Below are 25188 nucleotides of genomic sequence, written 5' to 3' on the forward strand. Positions count from 1 at the left end.
AAACAGAGTGATAGCTGCGGAAACTGCTTCTGGCTGCGGAAACTGGTTTCAGCTGTGGAAACTGACACAACAATCATTTGACTGAATGAAGATGGATAAATGATGACTGAATGAATGAAAATGGTCATAAAAACTTTTATTAGCGGAATGAAATGAAATGAATGAAATAGAGTGGAAAGAAATGAAGTGGAGTGGAATGAAAATGAAGTGGAGTGGAATGAAAATGAAATGGAGTGAAATGAAAATGAAGTGGAGTGGAATGAAAATGGGAAAGTTTTTTTTTTTTGGAAAATATAGGGCGTCAGAAGATTCTGATTTTCGCCCTGTATTTTTTGTATAAGACTGCCAATCTATGATTGGTTTTCAGGCTTATACATTACTATTTTTTTTTTGAAACAGGAAGGAACAAAGTCTAGGCTAGTGGAGAAGATGGATTCTTCTTCACGAGCCTTATTGCAGAACTATCTTGAAACATTTTGAAAAACTCCTCTTTTGAGAGTGGCTTATGATAGACTTTTAATCTGTGGCCATTCACAATAAGAGGAGTTTGAAATTCATCAATGGTTTTGATTCTTACTGCTCCATTGCTAAAGACTTTGTCAATCTCATATGGCCCAAGCCAATGAGTCTGAAATTTACCTTTGAAGTCTTTAAACTTGGAATCAAATAAAAATGCCCAGTCTCCTTCTTGAAACTTTTTCTCTTTGATGTATTTATCATGCAACTTAGCTCTTTGATATTGAACTAGATCAGTTCTTCGGATTGCTTCTTGTCTGAGCTCATCTAGCTCATTCAATTGCTCCATTCTATGCTTTTTGGCTTCTGATAGATTCATTCCCAACTGGACTGCCATCTTGAAAGTTTTGACTTGAAACTCAATGGGGAGCAGGACTTCTTTCCCATAAACAAGTTCATAGGGAGAATGTCCTGTTGTATTCCTCTATGTAGTTCTGTAGGCCCATAAAGCTTCAGGAAGCCTTTCTGCCCAATCTCTTCTGTGTAGATGAACAGTCTTGGTAATTATGCCTTCAAGAACTTTGTTTGTAGACTCCACTTGACCATTTGCTTTCGGATGGTAAGGAGTAGATTTTCTGTGCTTGATTTTGTATTCTTCCATCAACTTCTCCACCAGGTTGGATGTGAATTGACTTCCCTGATCTATCACAATTTCTCTTGGAACACCAAAGAGAGTAAAAATATCCTCATAAAGAAAATTAACAACTGAATTTTCAGCAGTAGAAAATAATGCTTTGGCTTCTACCCATTTAGTGACATAATCAGTACATACCAATATATACTTCTTTTGTTTAGATGGTTGATTAATAGGTCCAATGAAATCTAAAGCCCATTTTTCAAAGGGTTCGATGAGTACCTGTGGTTGCAATGGAATTTCATTTGAAAGGGTCGGTTTCCCTACTCTTTGGCAGCTGTCACACCTTTTGACACATTCTTTTGCATCTTTGAAGAGGGAAGGCCAATGATATCCTAAAGAGAGGATTTTATAGGCTGTCCTTTTCTCAGCAAAGTTTCCGCCGCATGGTTCATCATGACATGCCTTGAGGATGTTAGGCATTTCATCTTCCCTAATACATCTTCTGATCACAAGATTTGGCCCCATTTTAAACAATTCGTTAGAAATCCATGAATATTTTGAACTCTCCTGAATAATCTTTCTTCTTTCACTAGGAAATATATGTGGAGGTAGTTTCCCTGAAACCAAATAGTTAGCAATATCTGCATACCAAAGAGTCTTAGTAGTTACTACAAATAAGTATTCATCAGGAAACTTGTCCTCTACAGGATAATCTTCTTTAGTATTCTGGATCCTAGACAAGAAATCAGCTACTGTATTTTGTTTCGCTAGTCTATCCAACACATTAATATTGAATTCTTGTAAAAGTAAGAGCCACCTTGTAACTCTGCCATTAGTAATAGGTTTATTCATTAGATATATAATCGCAGAATGATCAGTATGAATAAAAGTTTCATAGCTTGTTATATAATTTCTAAACTTATTGATTGCATGAACAACAACTAAGAACTCTTTTTCAGTTACAATATAGTTCAACTCAGTGGGAGTTAAATTTTTACTGGTAAAGTAAATGGCATAAAGAACTAAATCCTTTTGACCTGACATAGCCCCTAGAGCTATATCTGAAGCATCTGTACAAATATGGAAATGAAGTTCCCAATTTGATCCTCTCAAGATAGGTGCTTAAGATATTGTTCTATTCAAAGTTTCAAATGCTGATTGGGAATTAGGATCCCATTTGAATTCACAGTCTTTTATAAGTAATTTGAAGAGTGGAGATGCTATTTTAGTGAATTTCTCTATAAACCTTCTATAGTACCCAGTAAATCCCAGAAAACTTCTAACATCTTTTTGACAATTTGGAATAGGAAACTTGGAGATGACTTCAACTTTTGATCTATCAACTTTAATCCCATCCCCTGAAATGTGATGTCCCAAAAAAATACCTTCAGTAAACATCATAAAGAATTTTTCATGACTTAATGAAAGGTTTTTTTCTTTACATCTTATAAGGACTTTTTCCAGATTCTCTAATGCCTCTTCAAACGAATTACCATAAACTGTAAAACCATCCATATAAACCTCTACACAATCATGGATTAGATCAGAAAAGATTCCTAGTACTGCTCTTTGGAATGTTGTAGGTGCATTACATAATCCAAAAGGAAGCACTCGATAAGAAAAAGTTCCCCATGGACAGGTAAATGTGGTCTTATCTTGATCTTCAGGTGCTACCTGAATTTGATTATAGCCACTAAAACCATCCAAAAATGAAAAGTACTTTTTGCTTGCTAGTGTATCTAATACTTGATCAATAAAGGGCAAAGGAAAGTGATCCTTCAAAGTTGCTTTGTTCAATTCCCTGTAATCAATGCATACCCTCCATTTGCTATTCTTTTTAGGTACTATAACCAAAGGAGAAACCCATCGGCTATTTGAAATTGGATAAATGAAGTTTACATTGAGTAGTTTTTGGAGCTCTTCTTTCACTATCTCCCTAAGGTTTGGACTCATCCTTCTCTGAGGTTGTCTGATTGGTCTATTTTTTTCCTCATTGTAGATGTGATGAATACAAGTCTTAGGGTCAATACGTTTCATATCAGTATACTCCCATGCAATTGCAGTAGAATGTCTTTGCAAGATTTTGGTTAGCTCTTCCTGTTGTGACTTTTCCAAATTTTTATTGATATTCAATCTTTTACCTGGAAAAATCTCAATGGTAGAACTACCAAACTCTTCTATAGAGTAAAGAGACATTTATCTTGATGATAAATTCTCAATGTCAGAATCTAATTGAAATTGTGTGTGGTCATATTCTGAAGATGTTTCAAATATTTCTAATGTGTTCAGAATTTGAATATCTTCACTGATTTCAGAAATGGTAAAGACAGGTTGTATAGTGTCCTCATCATCGACCCATTCATTATCTCCTACTTCTGTAATTGCTTTTGCTGGAGGATACAAATTGAATTTCTTTGTCGAACTACCAACAGAAATATACATATCCCTAGATCTACAACTAATGAAAGCATCAGTTGTGGCTAGCCAAGGTCTTCCTAAGATGAGTGGGTGCCCTCCTAAATTACTCTTGGGAGTCAAAATCATGAAATCTACTGGATATTCCCAAGAATCTAAGGAGACTAAAATATCTTCTAATACACCATCTGGTTTGATTATTGATCTATCTGGATGTTGCAGTAAGGTGGGTGTAAAAACAAGATTAGGAAGTTTAAGTTGTTCCATAGTCTGTCTACTCATAATGTTGATAGAATCCCCTAAGTCAATCAAAGTGTTTGGAATTTCTACCCCATTTATATGTGCCTTGACAATTGGACTACCGGGATCTACATACTTTTGCATGGTAATTTTTCCCATCATGATATCTATAATTTTTCCTACCAGGTGAATTCTTCTTATATCTCTTGGTTTCCTTCCTGGTCTTTTGAGACTCGACTCCTTTATTGTTTTTGATAGAATATGAATCTCTCTAATGGCTTGTAGCAAGGAAATCTTGATATAGACATTCTTTAATTCATCTAGGAAATCATAGTCAGGCAAAAAGATTTGTTTTTCCACCCCTTTGTCAATTTGTAATCTTTCAGGGAAAGGAGGTGTGGATGAAGATGCATGTTGCTCAACTATAGGAGTTGTGGGGGTTGACTCTTTTTCTTTTTGAGTGTTTGGGTTTTTAAGAGATGCCTCAAAACCTTTATTGACTTTTAAAAGAATCTTCCTCATAAATACTTTACTTTTGAGCATCTATAGAAGGTTTTTCTAAAACTCTACCAGATCTGAGTTGTAATTATTGAGAGGAACAATCATATAGGTAGGAAATTGTTGTCCTTCTACCATGTAAGCATTTTGAGGATTTTTATTATTGGGATTTGGCAATGGCTAGGCCGGTAGTTGATTTGTCTTTTGTTGGAATGGAAGCAAGAGTTGAGAATTTGGATTTTGTTGAGAAGGTTGTTGTTGTGGAAATGGCAATGAAAGTTGTGGGTTTTGATTTGGAAGTTGTGGAGCTTGTTGATTTTGGAAAGATGGACGATATTGATAAAATTGAGCAAATCTCCCATAAGGATTTTGCATACCTTTTACACATGATTGATATGGATTTTGAGGTTGGGACCAAGGTTGTTGCTAAGGATTCCAATTTGGCGGGGGTTGAAAGTTCATAGGGTTGTTAAACCCTTGATTTTGCTGCCCCTGCCAAGGTCTCCTTGAAACAAAACAGAGAGACTCTACTGAATTTGGATCTTCTTGAAAGATATCTTTGAGCCCAGGAATTGAAGGACAATCCTTGGTCTTATGGCTTTCCGAGGAAATCATACATGTTTCTACAACTTTTGCATCCAAGTGGCATTCCCTTAGATCATGTTTCTTCCTACATTTTGGACAAAAGATGGCCAATGCTTCAGCTTTTGCTTTCTGCTTGTTTTGTATTTTAAGGGTGTCTATCTATTCACTAAGGCTCCCTAGAATATCAGTTTTAAACTCATCAAGCATATTGCCAATCTCTGCCCTAATTACTGATCCAGTTGCAGATTTGTTTGCTCTAATAAGAGAAGGATCTCTAGGCCCTTTTTCCAATTTTAGATTTTCCCCTTGAGAGATGGACACATAGTTCTGCTATGTCATGAAGTGGAAGTTGAGAAATATCTCCCTTTCCCATCATGTTTAAAATATCTATCCATTCATATCTAATGGCCTTTAATAGAAGGGATTTCAAGGTCTCCTCATCTAAGTTACTCATTTTTTCTCTTTTCAAGTTGTATTGAAATCTTTCAAGTAAATCCTCCAAGTTTTCATCTTCTTTTTGCACCATTTTGAATACCTCATCCTTATAGTTGGTGGGCATGCAATAGTTCAGGTATCTATCCAAAAATGTTTGTTTCATATCATTCCAAGTCCTAATAGATTAAGTGACTAATCCCATGAACCATTTCAAAGCAGCTCCCTTCAATGTTAAAGGAAACAATTTGATTTTTTGAGAGTCTTCCATATAGTCATATGTTCGTCACACGACTTCAAACTCAAATAGAAATGTTTCAGGATCCTCACTTCGCAACCCATAAAATTTTGGGACGATAGATGGTGATATGTTTTTCATTGTTGTATGAGTTTCCTCATCAACTATAGGAAATCCAAACGAGTTATCTCCATCCCTATTTCCCCCATTGTTACCTCTACCTCCTCCATTGTTTCCTCCTCCTCCTCTACCTATACCTCTACCTCCTCCTCCAAATCCGTTTACTACTTCCTCTGTCATGATAGTTTCCTCAGAGTTTTTAGATTCCTCTGGTTCTTCTATTAATGGCAAACGAGGAGGAATTTATCCCTCTTCTTCCTCAGGTGATTCTACTTCTTTGATTACAATATGTTCCCCTGTAGAAGTGAAGAAAGGTTCATTCCCTAGGTCAGATTTGATGGATAGTGTGGGAGAGTCTCCTAATTCAGCTGCTACGCCTTGAATTCCAGGAATCCTAAGGCTGGGAGTGTGATTTGGAGATGATGGAGGTGTATCTTATCTATGCCTTGAAGTAGATGGAGTTGTAAAAATTGAACTCTTGGCCCTAGCTATAAACCTTCCCCTAGAATCTCTTGCTCTATGCATGTCATTTTTCATTTTTATCTTCAAGTTGGGATAATAATTCTCTTTTTGATCTTCCAGATCACACCAGGTGCAAGAAGAGAGCATACTCAAGAAATTATTGAACTAATAATTCTCTTTTTTGATCCTGCAGATCACACTAGGTGTAAGAGGAGAGCATACTTTGAGAAGTTATCAATTTTTACCTTGTTTTTTTTTTTTTAAGAAATTGGCTACCTAGTTACATTTCCTCGGCAACGGCGCCAACATTTTTGGTCAATTTAGAGTGTCCTAAATTGCTATATTAATTTTCAATTCGAGAGTCGTAAATTGTTGAAGTGTAGTGCACTATATGTGCAAGATAACCTATTTCTTACTTTTTGTCGTTTTTGATTTTTTTATTTGTTTTGGGAGTTTTTATCTTCATTTATCTCTTAATGTGAAATGGAAATTCTAAAAGACAAGTATGGATATAAATTTTCAAGGAAATTATGTCCTTTATAAGGATTTCCAAAACTTCAAACTTCAAAAGATCTTAGAACATGCAATGATGAAATCAATTCCTAAAAGAAAATAAAAATATGCCACTATTCTAGTCAAGAAAATAGTGAACTATTGATCATGAAACCATTATCCCTGCTACTGTCTAAATACAAGAGAAATGAATTAAGCTACTGTACTCAAAGAAATCCAAAAATTGCAAGTAAAGTAAAGCTAAAATCAAATTACATCAATTCATATTCTGACCCCTCGCCAGTTAGTCTCGCTATGGCTTTCGGAGGTAATCATAAACAACTTGAGCAATCTGATATCTATTTGCAAAAAAGTAAACTTAAAATAAAATCACATCAATTCATAGTCTGACGCCTCGCCAGTTAGTCTCGCTATGGCTTTCGGAGGTAATCATCAACAACTTGAGCAATTTGATATCTAATTTGCAGAAATGTAAACTTAAAATCAAATCACATCAATTCATAGTCTGAACCCTCGCCAGTTAGTCTCGTTATTTCTTTCGAAGGTAATCATCAACAACTTGAGCAATTTGATATCTAATTTGCAGAAAAATAAAACTAATATCAAATTACACACTCATACTTCAATCCCTCACCATTAGTCTCACTATGGCTTTCGTAGGTAACTGACAATGATATGAGTAATTTAATATCTAAGCTAAATAATAAAGCCAATGAACGGAACTGAAATAAACAAAACAGAGTTGGAATTAAAAGCTAAGAAAAGTAAGTCAGCAGAAAGACAAGATTGATTCCATGTCATTAGTCATTGTGAAAACTATATGCAAATGCCCGGGCTGCCTACTATAATGTGGAACAAATACACTGATCATCGTTAACAGCAATGTAACGCATGTAAAGTTATGGACAAAAAGGAAATGTTAATACCATAGGAAATGCAATATACATAAGTGAATAACTATGGCATGATAAACATAAAGAAACACAACGTGAAACTATACAGCAATAAACAAAACCTTGGCATGTGCAGGGGCCCTCTGCACAACCTCGGGTAACAGCTATCAACCACGAATTATGCTCAGAAACAGAGTCTTCTCATATATTCATAATGCAGTCATAACAACGAAACAATGTCATGGCACAGTGGGCTCGTTAACAAAAACAATACATTCAAAAAGACTAACTATTATGTGTATGGAAACACATTATTTATAACAAAAGGCTACATAATTGATTTCCTAAAATTAGTGTTGACAGAGGACACGTGAACAACAACGTCCATGGATCTAGCATGATGGCTGCCGTGATGATTAAATCTATTGAGGGTGGCTGTTGGATTCGCCTTATGGAGCAGTCCACAGGTGTTGATATGTTCCCAGAGATCTAGGAACGGCCACGAGAGTCTTCACGTGTTTGAAAACAGAGCCCTGCTGCTGTAGGACTCCTATATTTGACCACCGCTTGACCACCTTTGAACACAACTTTCTTTGATGAATTCAACTGAGCCAATAGGACTCGGTCCATGTCCATGTCATTTTCAACTTGTCCATGTGGCTCGATTTTCCTGAAGACGCCTGCAATATAGACTTTAACAAAAAGGCTGCGGAAAGTGACAAGATTCCGCAGCTTATGAGAAAAAATCTAATTCAAGTAGCAAACACAAAACATAGTTAGAAAACCACTTTATGTGCTATTTTAAACTCAATATGCAATGATGTTGATAGCTTATGAGGTCCAGGTGGATGGAAAATTTTTAGGAAGATGTATAGGAAAAGTGTGGTTTCGAGGCTCAACACATTGTCTTCAGTGTTCATTGAGACCTATAACCAACAAGACTGCTGAAAACAAAACATACTCCCCATGGAGCTTTATAACACAACTCATTACAATATTTACAATGACCAGTGATGAAACATGACAATCATACCGTTTACTAGAGATTTATAGCACTTCTCATTACGGTATTTACAATAATAATCACATATACACATACACATTTTCTTCAACCAACAAATAATCATATTGTCTATGGAGCTTTATAAATCCAACTTGATACAATGTTTACAATAATACACACATATACACATATGCACATTTTCTCAACCAGTAAATAAAAGGATACAATGCTTGAATCTGCAACAAGGGAATCCAGAGGCTCACACCTCCACCCTCAAGGTAATACTAGGATTCACCTCTTTCCCAGGAAGTCCAGAATCCACTGGAAAGTCAAATCTGCATCTAATGTCCAACGCTATAATCATGTGCCACTTGTCCTCTTAGTGAACAATTACCAACTCATTGTTCCAAGGCACACTCCCAATGTGCATCTGATTCCATTTGGAAATGCTAATGACCAAAAAAAATCCATCCATGACCTTCCCTTCTTTGCTATATAGTCCCTTAGGAAATCTAGTCATCCCCTTCTGTGCAGTCACTCACCTTCCAAGTTCCACTGGCACCCCCATCCTAGGTAGTCCATCCCTTGGAAAGGCTTCCTCGCATCAGAAGATACAAAAGCCAAGGCATATCTCTGCCTTAAAACCATCATATCGGTCTTAGCATGCTCATGGAATTCAATGGACACTATTGGGTACTAGTGTCCCATAATGGCCCTACTCTTGAATACTTTACCAACATACTACTGCATTTTCCAATTCCTTCTGTTGCTGCTGCTAATTCTTGTAGTCGATTTGGGCCACTCAACTGGTATTGTTCATGCATTCCTATTCCAAGCACATAATTTCCATTAGATTCAAAATAAATTGAAATAACTTCAAATCATAACTCATTGGTGGCTCGTCAATAAGGTACATTTGCAATTTTGTTCGCTTCTTGTCATAACAAGTCAAACTAACATCTTGGACCAAATCATCATGTATAACATATCACATCAGGTTAGATCGAAACACAACCATCATAGATCAAAATCATAAATCACACATAACCATCATAAACCAGAATCATATATCACATCTAATCATCATAGACTAGAATCATAAATCATATGCATAATAAATTCGAAATAAAATATTGATACTTATCCTTTAATCAATCCTTGGCTTCAACCTTTGTCCTTATTTCGTATGCACTCCGGATTGGTTGCCACACTTGAAAAACACCCAATGCCTTCTCCTCAACCATGTGCACACACACATAGTGTACATCCCACACATACAACCACACATGACATACCACACCATGTAATACATGCATCTACACCTGACATAAAACACATACACCTACACTGAGTGTACAACACAACACAATACATACACCTGCACTCGGTGTACAACACAACACATCACATATACATACACAATGTACACCACAAGACATGCATCCACACACAACGTGCGACACCAGAAATGTATACACATACACCCGATATACAACACAACTCTTACATCTATACTCGATGTACAACACCACAGAATACATGTACCTACACCTAACATACAACACATACACCTACACCCGATGTATAACACAACGCAAATACATATATAGAGTGCAACACAATGAATGCAAATGTCACGATACCATGACTACACAATGCACATACATAGTACCGCATGCCCACAACAAAACATGTACGACATGCACTCAATCCCACATGTACACCAGTGCCACATGCACAAAGAACCACTTGCACAACATGTGCACAACATCACATGTACACGACACCACCTGCGCAATGTGTACACAACGCTTCATGTACACTGCACCATTGTACAATGTGTACATAATACCACATGTACATAGTGCCACGAGCACGTTAGGTATGTGACACCACATGTACACGATGCCACATGCACGACATGTACACAACACCTGCACACAACGCCACTTGTACAACATGTACACAACACCACATGCACAATCATGCACACAACACCATATGTACATAGCGCCACATGTACAACATGCACACAACACTACATATCCAACATGTACATAGCATCATCTATACACAACACCACATATCCAACATGTACATAACATCATTTGTACACAACACCAAATATCCAACATGCACAGAACACCATATGCACACAACACTATCTATACCACCTTGTACATAATCATTGCATAACAACATGTACACACACTACAAACATACAACATTGCATGCACACAACATCACATATGCAACATGTACAACATATGCACAACAATAGTACCTCACATCCAAAAGAACACTATCTCTACCAAGAAACCTTGCTTCCAGTGTCTTATCCATGCTTGTCCCAACATGTCGCAGACCACACTACTTTCATTTCACTGATGCATCCCTCAGCGTTACCTGTCATAACATAAACATAGGTATAGTACAAGCATACAATATCAATTCATATCTACATGATACTAACCTCATATATTTGTCATGACTACTCTTCCCAATTGATTCCTCGTAAGACCAAGAACCTCTTCATGTCATTTTCCTGTGTAAGCAATCGTTCCTCCACAAGAATGATTCCTGATGACCTTGTCAGACAGTGTCAAAGATAGATAGATACATACACGTATATAAGCATTAGCATAAACAATCATGATCTTGTAAGGCAAAAATATGCATACATACACATACATACATATAAACATCAACATAAAAAAAAATGATCTAGTCAGTCAACAACATACATATATACATGTATACGCATATAGACATCAACATAATCATGATCCCAACATAATTACATAAGCTCAAGGTTGAGAGAAATTCTTTATTTGTGCATAACATGCACAACATTTAGAAAAAAGGTTCCCAACATAGCCAAGGCACCTGCCACCTTAGATTCAGTTACTTTACCCTTCATGGTTACCTTTCTCATGACTATCCTGTCATAGTCCATTTACCACAATGGACCCAATCAATCCAAGTGACTGTCATAGTCTTACCTTCCACTGCGATTACTCATGCACAAAGCTTCATCCGAGTCTTACATTAATTGTTGGGTACCACACAGATCTCCCCGAGCTCCATTAAATTTCCTCCTTCCCCAACTAATTCTCAAGACACTCAAAACAATAAAGGAAAGACCGAGAAGAAAACAATAAGAAAACCATGGAAATCCAACAACAATACGACACCACAAACAAAGTGGCATAGCTATGCACCAGACAAAATCAAAATTTCCATTCAAGCGCAACAATCGCAAAATACCAAAAGAAAAGACTAACAACAAACACCATGATGCAATCCCCATGGTTCCCAAGGAAATCTCAACCAAAGCCTTCTTCAGAATTTCATTGAAATTTTCTTGCCATGCAATCCCCTGCATCATATTGCCATAAAAACATAACTGTTAGTGCATAAATAAACATAATGACATACTAGTTACCTTACCTTGTTGTGCCAAACATGTTGCTTGCAACTGAACACATCCACGTCATCTCTTAAGGGACTCCAATTCCCTTGACATATCCACCTGCAACTAGAGAATGGATAATATACCTGTCAAGTACATGTTCATGACTATAGAACATATCCACATAATGTCAAACAAAATTAAGGTTAAGAAGACTTCCTGTATGTGAGGCACTCATTCATTTAGAATTAGGGTTTCCAAACATAGCCAAAGGAATTCTTGTCCAATTCCTTTCTTTTACCCTTTTTACCTTGTTACAATCGAGGCTTACTATGTACTATCACATCACCCAATTGTTAATTATATAAACATATCAACTATTACCTTGTCATACTAATACCAATCATGTTTCTTGCAACTGTTTACCCATGTCAATCACACATTCCAAATATCAAGACAATCATATCTATCAATTTGAAATCAACCTTTACAAACAATCATGTCATAATCCATAGTCAACTCATAGTCATTAGACATAATGTTACAACTGTCACCTACTATACTCAAGTACATATCAACTGTCCCAACACATATGTGTTAGTACAATCATTTCAAAACAAGATCATTGGAACACATACTCGTATTATGCAACTCATCAAACATTCAACCAACTTGCAATCATACCATGTTAAATAAATCAACTAGAAGAAATGATAGACACCAAACACTTAACATCAAATAGACAACATAATCAAGAGTGAAGCACCAATTATACTACATAAGAAAACTCATACCTTAGTGTACCTCAGGGGAGGCTATCTTGTCTGCACAATCAATCTAGTTAGCAAGATATAACTTTACAACATGTCAAATTAAACATAAATAATATCACGATATCCATAACACTAGCTAACTAACATGTTCACATCATAAAATCATAAGCATTTATCGTTCATGCATAACAACCACATGAGCAAAGTCATCACAAATATGTCGGCTCATACTTGAATATTGCAATCATAACCATCAAAAGACATGTACATAAACCTAATGTATATAAACATAATGCATATAACAATCCTTAACCTACATACCTGCATGCCCAACATACAAATCTCTATGTCAACACACTCTTGCCTCGAGGTCCAATGCTGCAACTTCACTTTGATGATCTGCATCTCCTGCTTTACCTCATTCAACAGATTAGCATCATAACATACCAATAGCACCATGATGACCTAAATTGCATACAATGAATTCACAAGGAATTTTTGACCTACTATTGATGCATAACTATAACCAAGACCAGACATGCATAACAACTGCCTATAGACATATAACATATGAGTACCAATCCATATCCACATCATTCTAGCTAGAGTCCAGTCATCAATGCATGACCATATCAACTTCACAAACCATGACCTCATGCATGACAACAACAACCAGATCACGCCACTGTACACATTTCCCCATGAAACCATCAACATGCATACACAATGCATAATCAACTACACATATGCATGAACACATGTAGTCGAGCATAAGCGATCAATTCTTATAACCAAACTACAAGGTTGATACATGTAATCAAACATACAAGAATGCAACCTAACATACATGGATGTAATCAAGCAATATAAAACTACATGTAAGCGACATATAGCATTATGTAACCAATCGTATACTCATGGCGATGCATTCCACAAAATCAACATCAAGTTCCTCATGAAAACCTTACTAGAACCATGATCAACATTATGCAATGCAACAAGCACATGGAATGCAAGTGTAAGAGACACACATGCAACTGACATGCATGCATGACCAACACAAACTACCCATCCAGTCCGAGGGGTGAACCATGCTTTGATACCACACTGTAACACCCTCCTCCCACATCTACCTAAGCAACCGGCCAACCGGGGTAAACATGTGATGAGAGGCCACTATGATAAGAATCAACCTCCTAGGTAACCTTAAGGAAATGGAGTCGACAAAGAAAGACCTTACAAACATCTCTCAAGTGCTTCAGGACCCCCAGGAGCTAATCCACCACTCCAAGTGCCCAACCCCTAAGTTAACCTAGCATTTCAATGAACTAAACCCAAAGTTGCTCCCATGACAAGGCATGCATGTGACTGGAACCCTATAGTCACTCCCACAATTCCTGAAAAGGAGAGACTACAATATTTTTCAGCTAGTTCTGTGCTAGAGATTGCGAGATTTAAGCCACTTTTGTAAGGCTAGTCTCCAAATCAATGAATATAACTTGATGAGACTTTCCAAGACAGTAAATGACACCAAGGAAAAGCCTCTAACACAAAACTTGATCAAGGGCTTGACCTAACTAAGCCTAACCATGACAGACATTTTGTCAAACACTTAGTAGATATGTAATCTACAGGTGTAAATAAAAAATATGAGCATAGGGGTCTAATACTTATCTGAGATTCTCCATGAAGCATTGTTTCCTTATCACTTTAATTTCCATTCCATCCATTAGGTAATAGATACACTGTTCATTCATTTACAAGTAAAAACATGATGAGATACATACACAACTGCTGTCATAAAACATATACATAACCAACATAATAGGGATATAAATATCAATGAAATCACAACCATATATATACCACATATAATCCATCATAATACTCATAGAAATACCAGGAGAAATAACCTTTCATTAATGATGCAAAATCTAATGCCGGGATGGGACTTCCACATTCCACCTGATTGTAGAAAGGTTGAGCCAAATCTCTCTTCAGCCATTCACCCTCGTGCCATATTCCAAGCATGAATGTGGGATCTCATAGAACACATAAATGAAAACTCATCCAAGGCTTCCAGAGGCCATCCACCTCAACCCGTCAAACAGTGATTCCACCTCACAGTCAGACATCACCAAAACCATCATCCGATCGGTCTCTATCCCAGCCTTTCAGGGCTCTAGAGAGTTTGTTCCAACTCAGCTCCTAGGACTAGTAACTCAACACACGACTACTGGTGGGATCTAGAGCATTTGTCCAACCAAGGCTCTAATACTAGTAACTCAACCCAAAACTTCTTCTGGGCTTCCAGATCCTTTTTCCAACCAAGGCTTCCAAGACTAGTAACTCAACCCACCAAGGGCTTCCAGAGCATTTTTCCAACCAAGGCTTCTAGGACTAATAACTCAACCCAAGTTGTTACAGGGCTTCTAGAGCATTTGTCTAACCAAGGCTATGGGACTAGTAACTCAACCCAAGCCGTTACATGGCTTCCAGAGAATTTGTCCAACCAAGGTTTCCAGGAACTAATAACTCAACCCAAACTAAGGAAACATGAGAACCAACAAAAAAAATAAGGAAATAAACCCACAATGTCCATGGCTATCCAGGAAATGGTAAGGCTAGGAAAATCCACTGTCAATCCAGGAAATCCTCCATGCCAGTGATAAATCATAACTAATAAACCACATGCATGTGCCATGCATGCCAAAACTAGTGAGGAAAACATACATGCAACTCGGTACCTACAAGAAAAATTGCTGTAGCTGCTGATCTTGATGCCCTCTTGCACTTTCTTTCTCTTCCTTTTCCTTCTTTCTCCAAGAATCCAAGTATTCCACACCCTCCAAGAGTGCTCCAAGAAAAATATAAGTCTCCAAGATTATGAGAGAGAGAGAATAATGAGAGAGCTCCAAAACAGAACTGACAAAAGGTTACCAACTGATCCTCATAAGAATTTTTATGAATGAGGCCTCTATTTTCTTCATTTTCCATTATTTTCCTTCAATTTCCTCCTCACATGAAACCTGTGACCTTTCACGTCCCTCTTCTCCTAATTTACATTATTTTTATAAATAAAATGCCAATTAATGCCTCATGCCTTTCCAAAGCCTTAGCCATTTCCTTTGCCAATTTCCTTAGCCATAATAAACTGAATCAACACCCACGAGGATGTTTCCCCCACCATTCAGCTTGGGATACGTGCCCCATCACCGTCGCCATATATATGTTTTTACATGGAATTTTCACCAGGGTTGTTACAAGAGCTGAGCATTCCAAGGACACTGAGTGGTATTGTTTAATTTATGTACAAAATGTACATATTAATTGTGGCTTACCATAATATTTTTCTTAGTGTAATCTTTGCACATGCTATGTTGAGTGATATTACACAAATTGGGCTTAATAATTGTGACTCTATTCCTGGTGTAACTTTGTAAATATGCTATTGCACAACTTGGGCATATTAAATTGTTACTTTCTTCCTAATGTTGCATTGTGCATGCTCTAAATTTATATGCCCTCTCTAATGAAATCAATAAAAAATAGTAACTGTATGAGCAATAAAAATTAGTGACGATATACCATTTTTCATAGATTCTAATTGAGTTGACTGAAAATTGAGAATGATGTAATCATATTTTCAAGTAATAGTTTAGACTCAATGCTGGGAAAGACGTAATGTTTTTTTTTTTGGGAATACTGTCTTGTGTATCCATAATACCAAATATGGAGTCATTGAGGGTTAGGCATGGGACCATTATTTTAATACAAACTATGATGTGGGGTCACTAAACAACACTGCAACAACAAAGATATTGTCATCATTGAACTACTATCACTAAATCGATGAAAATTGACAATCAAATTAATGGTTTATTCAAACCTCTATTAATAAATTGAAAATGGATGTGCATTCTATTATACAAATGTTATAAATGGATGTGCATTCTGCTGTACAAATTTTGCAAAAAACGGCTAGGATATAGAGTTTCTTAAGCTGAAATCATAGCTAGTTTTGCTTTCAATAAGAGAATCAATTACTTGAATGCATATCCATGATAAGCCTAAACACAGACAATCAATTTTTGTATGGTATCTATAGCACTATGTTATGAAACCAGCTCAAGAAAAGATAGAAAAGATAGATCAATGCCTTAGAATTCAGCCTCTTCGAGGGGGCAACCTCCTTTACATTACATAAATGAACAATTCTTGGATGATACAAATGAAAATACCTCTTTTTTATATATAGGAGTCTAAGGGGTCATAACATAATCAGATCCTACATAACAATAATAATGTAAGGGCACAATAATAACAATAGTGGGCTTCTATGTGGCACAATAGTAACAATATGGGCACTACATGGGTACATCAATATAATAAGGGGGTTGTACTAATAACAATAAAGGGTTACACTAGTAGTATAGGGGCCTAACATGCCCCTCCCCTTCAAAAAGTGTTGTCCTCAACACTTGATTAGTTCTTGATGCTTCTGTATAAAATTCTTTTCCTCCCATGTGGAATCTTCAGTGGGTAATTTCTTCCACATGATGAGATACTCTGAAATTGATCGATTTCGTAGATGTCGGGTTCTTGTTTCTGCGACTGCTCCAAGTTCCGATATGATTTTTCCTTCCTCTTCAATTTCTGGCAATATCGTTTGAATTGGGATCTTTTGCAACTTTTGAATAATTGGCCATACTTCTTCCTCCTTCCATTCATCCCTTGCTTCGTTTATCCAATCTAGTTGGATAATAGAAATAACACAAAATAATGCTTCCACATCCTCATCCTTTCTTGATAGTGCATCTGCAACTAAATTTTGCTTCCATTTTCTATAGATGATGTCAAAGTCATAACCCCACATATTTGTGACACATTTTTTCTGTTCCTCTAAAGATAATAGTTGTTCTAAAAAGTATTTAAGACTATTATGATCCATCTTTACCTTGAAGTGTCTTCCCATTCGGTAAGGTCGCCATTTCTTAAGTGCATGTAGTATTGCCAACATTTCCTTCTCATAAATAGCTTGCTTGAGATATAGCAGTAAAAATACCCAATCACCTACATCAAAACATTTTTCACTGCGATGTTGATATAGTTGTTGTTTCATTCGATTTTGCACCAAAGTGGCATTATCCTTTAAAAGTTGGAGAATTTGTTGTTGATGCTCGATGTGATCTTTCACTGCTTGAACCTTTTTCTTCTTGATATGTCCTTCTATCTTTCGAGTTTGAGGAGTGGTAATTTCTTCCAATCCTTTACAAGATGTGGTCTGATTCATTTCTTGATGCTCGATGTGATCTTTCACTTCTTGAACATTTTTCTTCTTGATATTTCCTTCTATCTTGATAGTTTTAGGAGTAATAATTCGACCAATGAATTACAAGATATGGTCTGATTCATTTCTTATTTTTCTGGGTTGGGTCCTGGCATATATCATCTTCTTTTGATGTTTCTTCATCCTTTTCTTCCTCCTCTTCATACTCTATGTAAAATAATTTCTTCTCAGCACACTTATGGACTTTAGTGCACTTTATATCACAATTGTAACAAATCCCTTTTTCTCTTTTTCCTTCCAATTGTTGTGGTGTAACCCTTGTAGGTTGTGGAAGGTTAGAAGAAACAACACTTCCATCTTTATAGTTGTGAGGGGTACACTTCCTTCTTGTCATAATTTTACTTTCCAATATGTAACAAAGCCCTTTTACTCTTTCCAATTGTTGTGGTGTTGCTCTAAAGAAGGTGTTGCTCTGTGTATCCTCATAATGTGCTATCATTTCCTCCGTTAAAATTGACCACGTAACAAGTTGTTTACGAGAACAAAGCCCTTTATACCATAAAAATTGATCCAGTTCTAAATATGAAGATGCAATACATACCTTTTGTAATAGTGGTACAACATATAGATCAAAATATTGCTCCATATGAAGTATCCAATTTACCGCATCCTTGCCATCAAACCTCCTCATTTTTCTTTTTCTTGATTTTAGGAGCTCGACCTTGAAACGACTCTAACTCTGTACTTTCGTATCTTTAAGTTCTGAAATTGTGGTTTGCAGTAGCCCTTTGCGTCCTCTTTCCAATATCACCAGTCTGATCCAAATTGGATTCTCCAATGAAGAGTTATGCCAAATCTGCCACAGTGACTTGATTATAGACTAGTTCAGTAGAGCGAACTTGTACGATGTGCCAGATGTCACTGTTTCAACCTTTGGATCTGAAAAATATATACAAGAAACTACAGTCCGTCGTCTCTCTGTACCTTCTTATGAAACTTCAGTCCGATTCTCGGAGATAAAGTTATGATGATTTTCACCAGGTCACCCATTTGGAATGTAATTCAGGAGTCTGCAAAAAGACCAACTTCCTCAGATCACGTCTCCGCAAATATAGCGTGAAAAGCTTTGAAATTTGGACCCGAGCTTCAGCGCGATTTCTTCTCAAATTGGTTTTTTTTTTTTAGCTTCTGAAACATCGGAGAAAAAAGTTATAGCGAAAATGCCACGATGACCTATTTGGAGCAGCGAAATCCTAGAATCCAAAGCTCTGATACCAAATGTTATGAAACTAGCTCAAGAAAAGATAGAAAAGATAGATCAACGCCTTAGAATTCAGCCTCTTCGAGGGGGAAACCTCCTTTACATTACATAAATGAACAATTCTTGGATGATACAAATGAAAATACCTCCTTTTTATATATAGGAGTCTAAGGGGTCATAACATAATCAGATCCAACATAACAATAATAATGTAAGGGCACAATAATAACAATAGTGGGCTTCTATGTGGCACAATAGTAACAATATGGGCACTACATGGGTACATCAATATAATAAGGGGGTTGTACTAATAACAATAAGGGGTTACACTAGTAGTATAGGGGCCTAACACACTATGAACTTGGAATAGTCATGAACATGTTGATTCTTTTGTGATATGACATTTCACATTTATTACATAGGGAGAAATGCATGGATTGCAGTATGTGATGGAATACCATTTCGTATACACTCTGAAATGAACTAAGGGCTATCATGTTATTGGATCTTCCTTGGTAACTATGTATTAAATCTTCTCACATGCATGAGGCATGTATACCAAATATAGAGTGGCCTTCCTTTGTGGCAAAGATAGGGATTCTTTAGGGGTAGCAATTAGATGGTGAATGAAAGACCAGCTGTAGGATTCATGATTAAAATTCCCTCTAGATAGTACTCTTGTGCTAACTCCCTTGGAGAAATTCCTAGGTCAACAATTCAGATTTATTCAATAGGGTCCCAAGCTCTCATAACCAAGCTAGCGATTATGTTTTGTAGACAAAAAGGCTGGTAGAGAGAGACAATATTGTAACCACAAAAAGTTCAAGTAGAACCAATGAGGAACCTCCACCAAAAGAAAATCACCTAGATAAGACTCTAGTTATAGGGAAGACTTCGACTTCCCATAGACACATTTCCAAGGTTGAACTATAAGATGGAATATGGTCTTAACACCTAGAAAGCCTAGTAGAGACTAGGAGCCGTAATAAAGATGAATTTGTCTAGTCACCTATAGTGGTATGCCATCCAATAGTATCCGAGGAATCCCTAACAAAATGATCATAAACTAAGGGAAAATTACCCAAACCTTAAGCAGTTAAATCCCAAGAAGGTCATGGTCTCACCAAGTATAGATTTTGGGGCAATGCATACATCCTAGCTTGAAATTAGGGTTTACAACTGCATCAGGCTTGGGTGTGAAAGGTAGCTCACATATTTAACATTTCAACTTGAAACTACAGGGAAATTTTCCATTCTGGTAAATGAAGCTAACAAAATTCAAATTTTAAAACACTTCAAGGAGAGCAATGACAGTAAGCCCAACCTGCGCTATAGGGTGTTGGAAATCAACATGAAAAATGGCCAAGTCCAAGTTATCCAAAAAAAGGGTGGAACACCTAAAGTGTAGAAATGAACCAACTAATGGTAAATGACCACACTAAAAAAAACAAAAAAAATAAGAGGTGTGTTACACCTTGCCTCAGGGCCAAAAGTTGCAGAGGTCTGCTCGTTGCCTTAGGTTTGAGTTACAAGAGTTCGAGATCTAGTCTTCCACAAGTCTCAAGGTCACAAGGAGGCCAAAAACTATACATAAAAGGTAACGAATCCAACACAAAAAAAACTTCAAAACAACCAGAAATTCTCCAAGAAACTAGATCCAAGAAACCAAGTCCAAAAGTGAATTCTTCCTCTTGCTTTCCACCAAGTTCATGAGCTATGAACTTGTTTTCTTCACCTCAGATCAAACTCATTGTCTTACTTTCCTTTCTGAGTTAGATGGTTGAATGGAGGAGTATTTATGCCAATTTATAAGAATTCGACCATAAATGAAACATCATGTCTTGTGGTGAGAGGTTGACTTGTGCTCATGTAGGCTGACTTAAGCAGGCTGAAAAAATATGGGTTTCCCAACTTGTAAATTCAATATCTCATCAACAAGTAGGAGTTAGAAGATGAGTAAATACTTGTTGGAAAGGGCTTGAAGTCCTCTACAAGTCTATGTCATCATCAAGTCATCCTTTGATATCAATAACAATTATTCTTCCAACAATATCCCCCTTTGTTATTGATGGCAACAATCTCCTCGTATGCTACCCCCCCTATTATTGTGCTACTCCCCCTATCATTTCTCCCCCTTTGACATCAATAACAATGGGATGCTCTAATGGGATACAAGATAGATGAACCACATATTTTGACGAAGATGTTCAAATGTTTCTCAAGGTAGGAGTTTTGTGAAGATATTTACAATTTGTTCCTTAGTGTTGACATACTCCATTTTGATGTTCTTTTTTGCAACTTGTTCTCGAATAAAGTGGTACTTGATTGAGATATGTTTTGTCATTTAGTGCATGAATGGATTCTTTGAGAGGTTGATTACACTAGTATCATCATAGTAGATGGTGATAGGATGATTTGCCTCTATATTAACATCCTTTAAGGCCTCCTTCATCCATAGGATTTTTGTGAAATAATTTGTTGCTTCTATGTACTCAACTTCAGTTGTGGAGAGAGATATATATTATTATTGTTTTCTTAACCAAGATACAAGAAAATATCCTACGAAGAATGCATTCCCACTGATACTCTTTCGATCATCAATTCTTCTTGCCAAATATGCATCATTATATACTGTCAAGGTAAGATTTGTGCTCTTAGGGTACCATAGTCCAAAACCAAGAGTTCCTTTCAGGCATCTGAGTATTCTCTTTACAACTAGCATATGGGATTCCTTAGGGGATGATAGGAATCTTGCCACCATTCCTATTGCCTGCATGATATCTAGTCATGAAGCTGTGAGATATAAAATATCTCCAATCATTGATCTGTAAAGAGTAGCATCCACTATAGGAGATTCATCATCCTTACTTAGCTTGCAACCTGTAATCATAGGTGTGCTCACAATAGCACATTATTCCATTCCAAATCACTTAAGCATATCCTTGAGATATTTTTCTTGTGATATGAACATACCTGCTTTGTTTTGAGTTACTTAAAGTCCAAGAAAGTAACACAACTCACCAATCAACAATACTTCAAATTATTTTGACATGTCTTAGGAAAATTCATGACTCATTTCATCATTGTTACTTCCAAAAATTAGATCATCTACATAAACTAGTGTGATTAACAGATTGTCTTTGTCTATCTTCATGTAAATATTGCTTACTGCAAATCATTTCTTGAATCCTTGTTTTTGAAGATAGTGATCAAATATAGCATACCAATCTCTTGGAGCTTACTTTAATCCCATTGATGGTGTGCGAGCCACAAGCATTCAGGGGATCTCACTGATATGAAGTCCCAACTAGACCTCACACCATTTGGAGTAGGAGTCCCAAAATTGGGTGGTAATGTTATGCCTTGACTGTGGAAACACGCAGAGGGAAGTATGATAACTTTGGGTGAGAGAAAGTGTGTGACCTTGCGAAGAGTTAAGTGTGATACATGAAGGTTCCAACAAATGAAGGGAAAAGGAAGTGCACCCCTTGGAAGCCTGTAATAGTACACAACTTTAGAGGAACACACGAGCGAGATGACATCACAAGCTAAAATTTGGAATAGTCCACAAGTTAAAGTGATGAGTTAATACAACAACATGCATTCAACAAGATTCATACAAATGCAAACAAAATAGTTCATAAGCATATTCGTAAATTAAATAACACACATTTCCAATGCAACAAGAATAGTCCTACTATATTAACAACATATGCATGAAAGCGTGATGGCTCTAATTTTGTTATTATAAGTGAAAGTTCCATTCATAAATACACCATTAACGACCACTAGCCCCAATAGTGGAACATTACAGTAAAGAAAAATTGCTCCTCCCAAGAAGTATGCTCTCTCTATGCTTCGAAGAAGCCAAGGCTATTCACAATACTCCCAAGCTCTTTCTAAGCCTAAGCCTAGCCAAAATCTTGGCTCCCAAAAGCCCATTACATGAGTTATGATGTTCTATTTATAACAAGAGGGGATGACTCTTCAACTCCCCTTCATGACCTTTAGAATACCCTCATGGCTCTTAAACTTCTTAAGAAAATAACACATTACATTACACGATGACTTTTCATATTCCAATATTGGCACTTGGAATTTCACTTACAATATAATTACAAATAATATTGCATTTAACACTTGTACCCATATAAGACAAAATAGGGTAGATACAACTTGAAAACCCTACAAGATACAACACTATGATGTTGGATTTTGGGAGAAGTATAACTCAACAACCTCCACTTGTTGCTTCTCGGTCACAATTGGTGCCAAGCTTGGTATTGTGGGATGGTGTCCCCAAACTGCTTAATGATGTCTTGCTGGAAGCAAACTCTAGTCTCCATGGCATCCAAGTACATTGTCTTGGAACTTGTATCCAACTTGTTTTGAAGCATGAGCAACATTTTTATGACTTTTACAGGACCACCTATGAACTTCTGCATGTTTTGTGCATTCAACTCTAAGTCTTCCCTGGTGGCATTCTGTCTCAGCTGCTCCAAGTACTCTTCGACCTCCTACTAGACTGGGTTCTTGGATTTAGCTTTTGTGAGGGAATCGAATGATGGGATCTGGTGTGTTCTCACCAAGACATCCAAACTGCTATACAATCATACAAATGAGGCCTGAATGTTGCCAATGAATGAGGCGAGTTTCTTGTTGTTCTGAATCAACATTCGAACCTTCGCTTTCTCTAGCTCTGCCTGTGGCTTCATTTTCTTCACTAAGTTAAGCAAGGCCACTTTGTACCACATTGTCCACTCTCACACATAGGCAACGATAGTTTGTATGTTTTTGAGAGTTTTAACAAACTCTTTGTTCTACTGCCATAAGCCATGCAAACAAACAACTGCTTTATGTACGATGACAAACCTGTTATAGAGCTTCCACATGGTTTCTCTAATTGTCGATACTTCCACAAGTCTCACTAATCTCATCTCCCCCAATGTCGAAACTACATTCTGTGCTGATGCTTGGATTTGTTCTGCATCTTGCCTGACATCCTAGAAGTTCTGTGCCAGTTTCTCATTCTTGGTCATCAAATACTGAACATTTGATATTGTTGCTCCTACATAGGCCAAGTTGGCTTCGATAATGGCATTTGGATGCTTCCTGGTGTCCGACACTATCACCCTTTCTTTAATGAATGCATGTGATGCATGATCATCCAGAAAGTGCTTCCTTCGTGCTTGTACAATCCTCTTTTGGAACTCATTGAATGATAAATTGTACGCATCCATGACCGGATCATCATCAAGGAGAATACCATCTCCTTGCTTGCTCAGGTCTGGCTCTACTACTAGAGCTGGTTGTTAGAAAATTTTATATTACGGAGCAATGGAACACATAAAATATTGCAGAAATATAAACACAGAAAACGCACAAAACAAGAGAGACACAGATATACGTGGTTCACCCAGTTTGGGCTACGTCCACCCCGAACAGCCAGTCCTTCCTTTTTATTATCCATCAAAATGAAGAGACACAACCTACAGCAAATCCGTTGTAATATCCTCTGTTTTCTCTCACAGTCTCACTTCTCTGTTTCTCACTCACAAAAAATACACATCTATCTCACAGCCTCAAATACAATACCCTCATACAAAGAGAGGGGTTTCCTTCTAGGGAAAAAAACCCTAAACTAAACATAAGTTCTACCGTCAGATCATCCACCTAATGAACGGCCCAGATTGACTAGAAATTACTATACTTTTACAAGGCAATTTTATAGTTGTTTTTAGCTTCGGGGGCGCTAAAAAAACCCCCCCTGCAGCGAATATTTTACGGGCGGTGTTGCCGCCCCCATTTCGAACTGGGGTCCTATGTGGCGATACCTTTGAATGTAGAAGATAATCAGGCTCCACACCCAACACTGGTGGAGATCGAGTGATGACTTGTGGTGCTCTCGACATCAGGTCAACATCTTCATGTTATGGCTCCTATTCCAACTCCATTTTTAT

Source organism: Pinus tabuliformis, chromosome X, assembly GCF_031772625.1.
Source record: "Pinus tabuliformis cultivar Carrire ecotype Pingquan chromosome X, CPIR1, whole genome shotgun sequence".
NCBI classification, from domain to species: Eukaryota; Viridiplantae; Streptophyta; class Pinopsida; order Pinales; family Pinaceae; genus Pinus; species Pinus tabuliformis.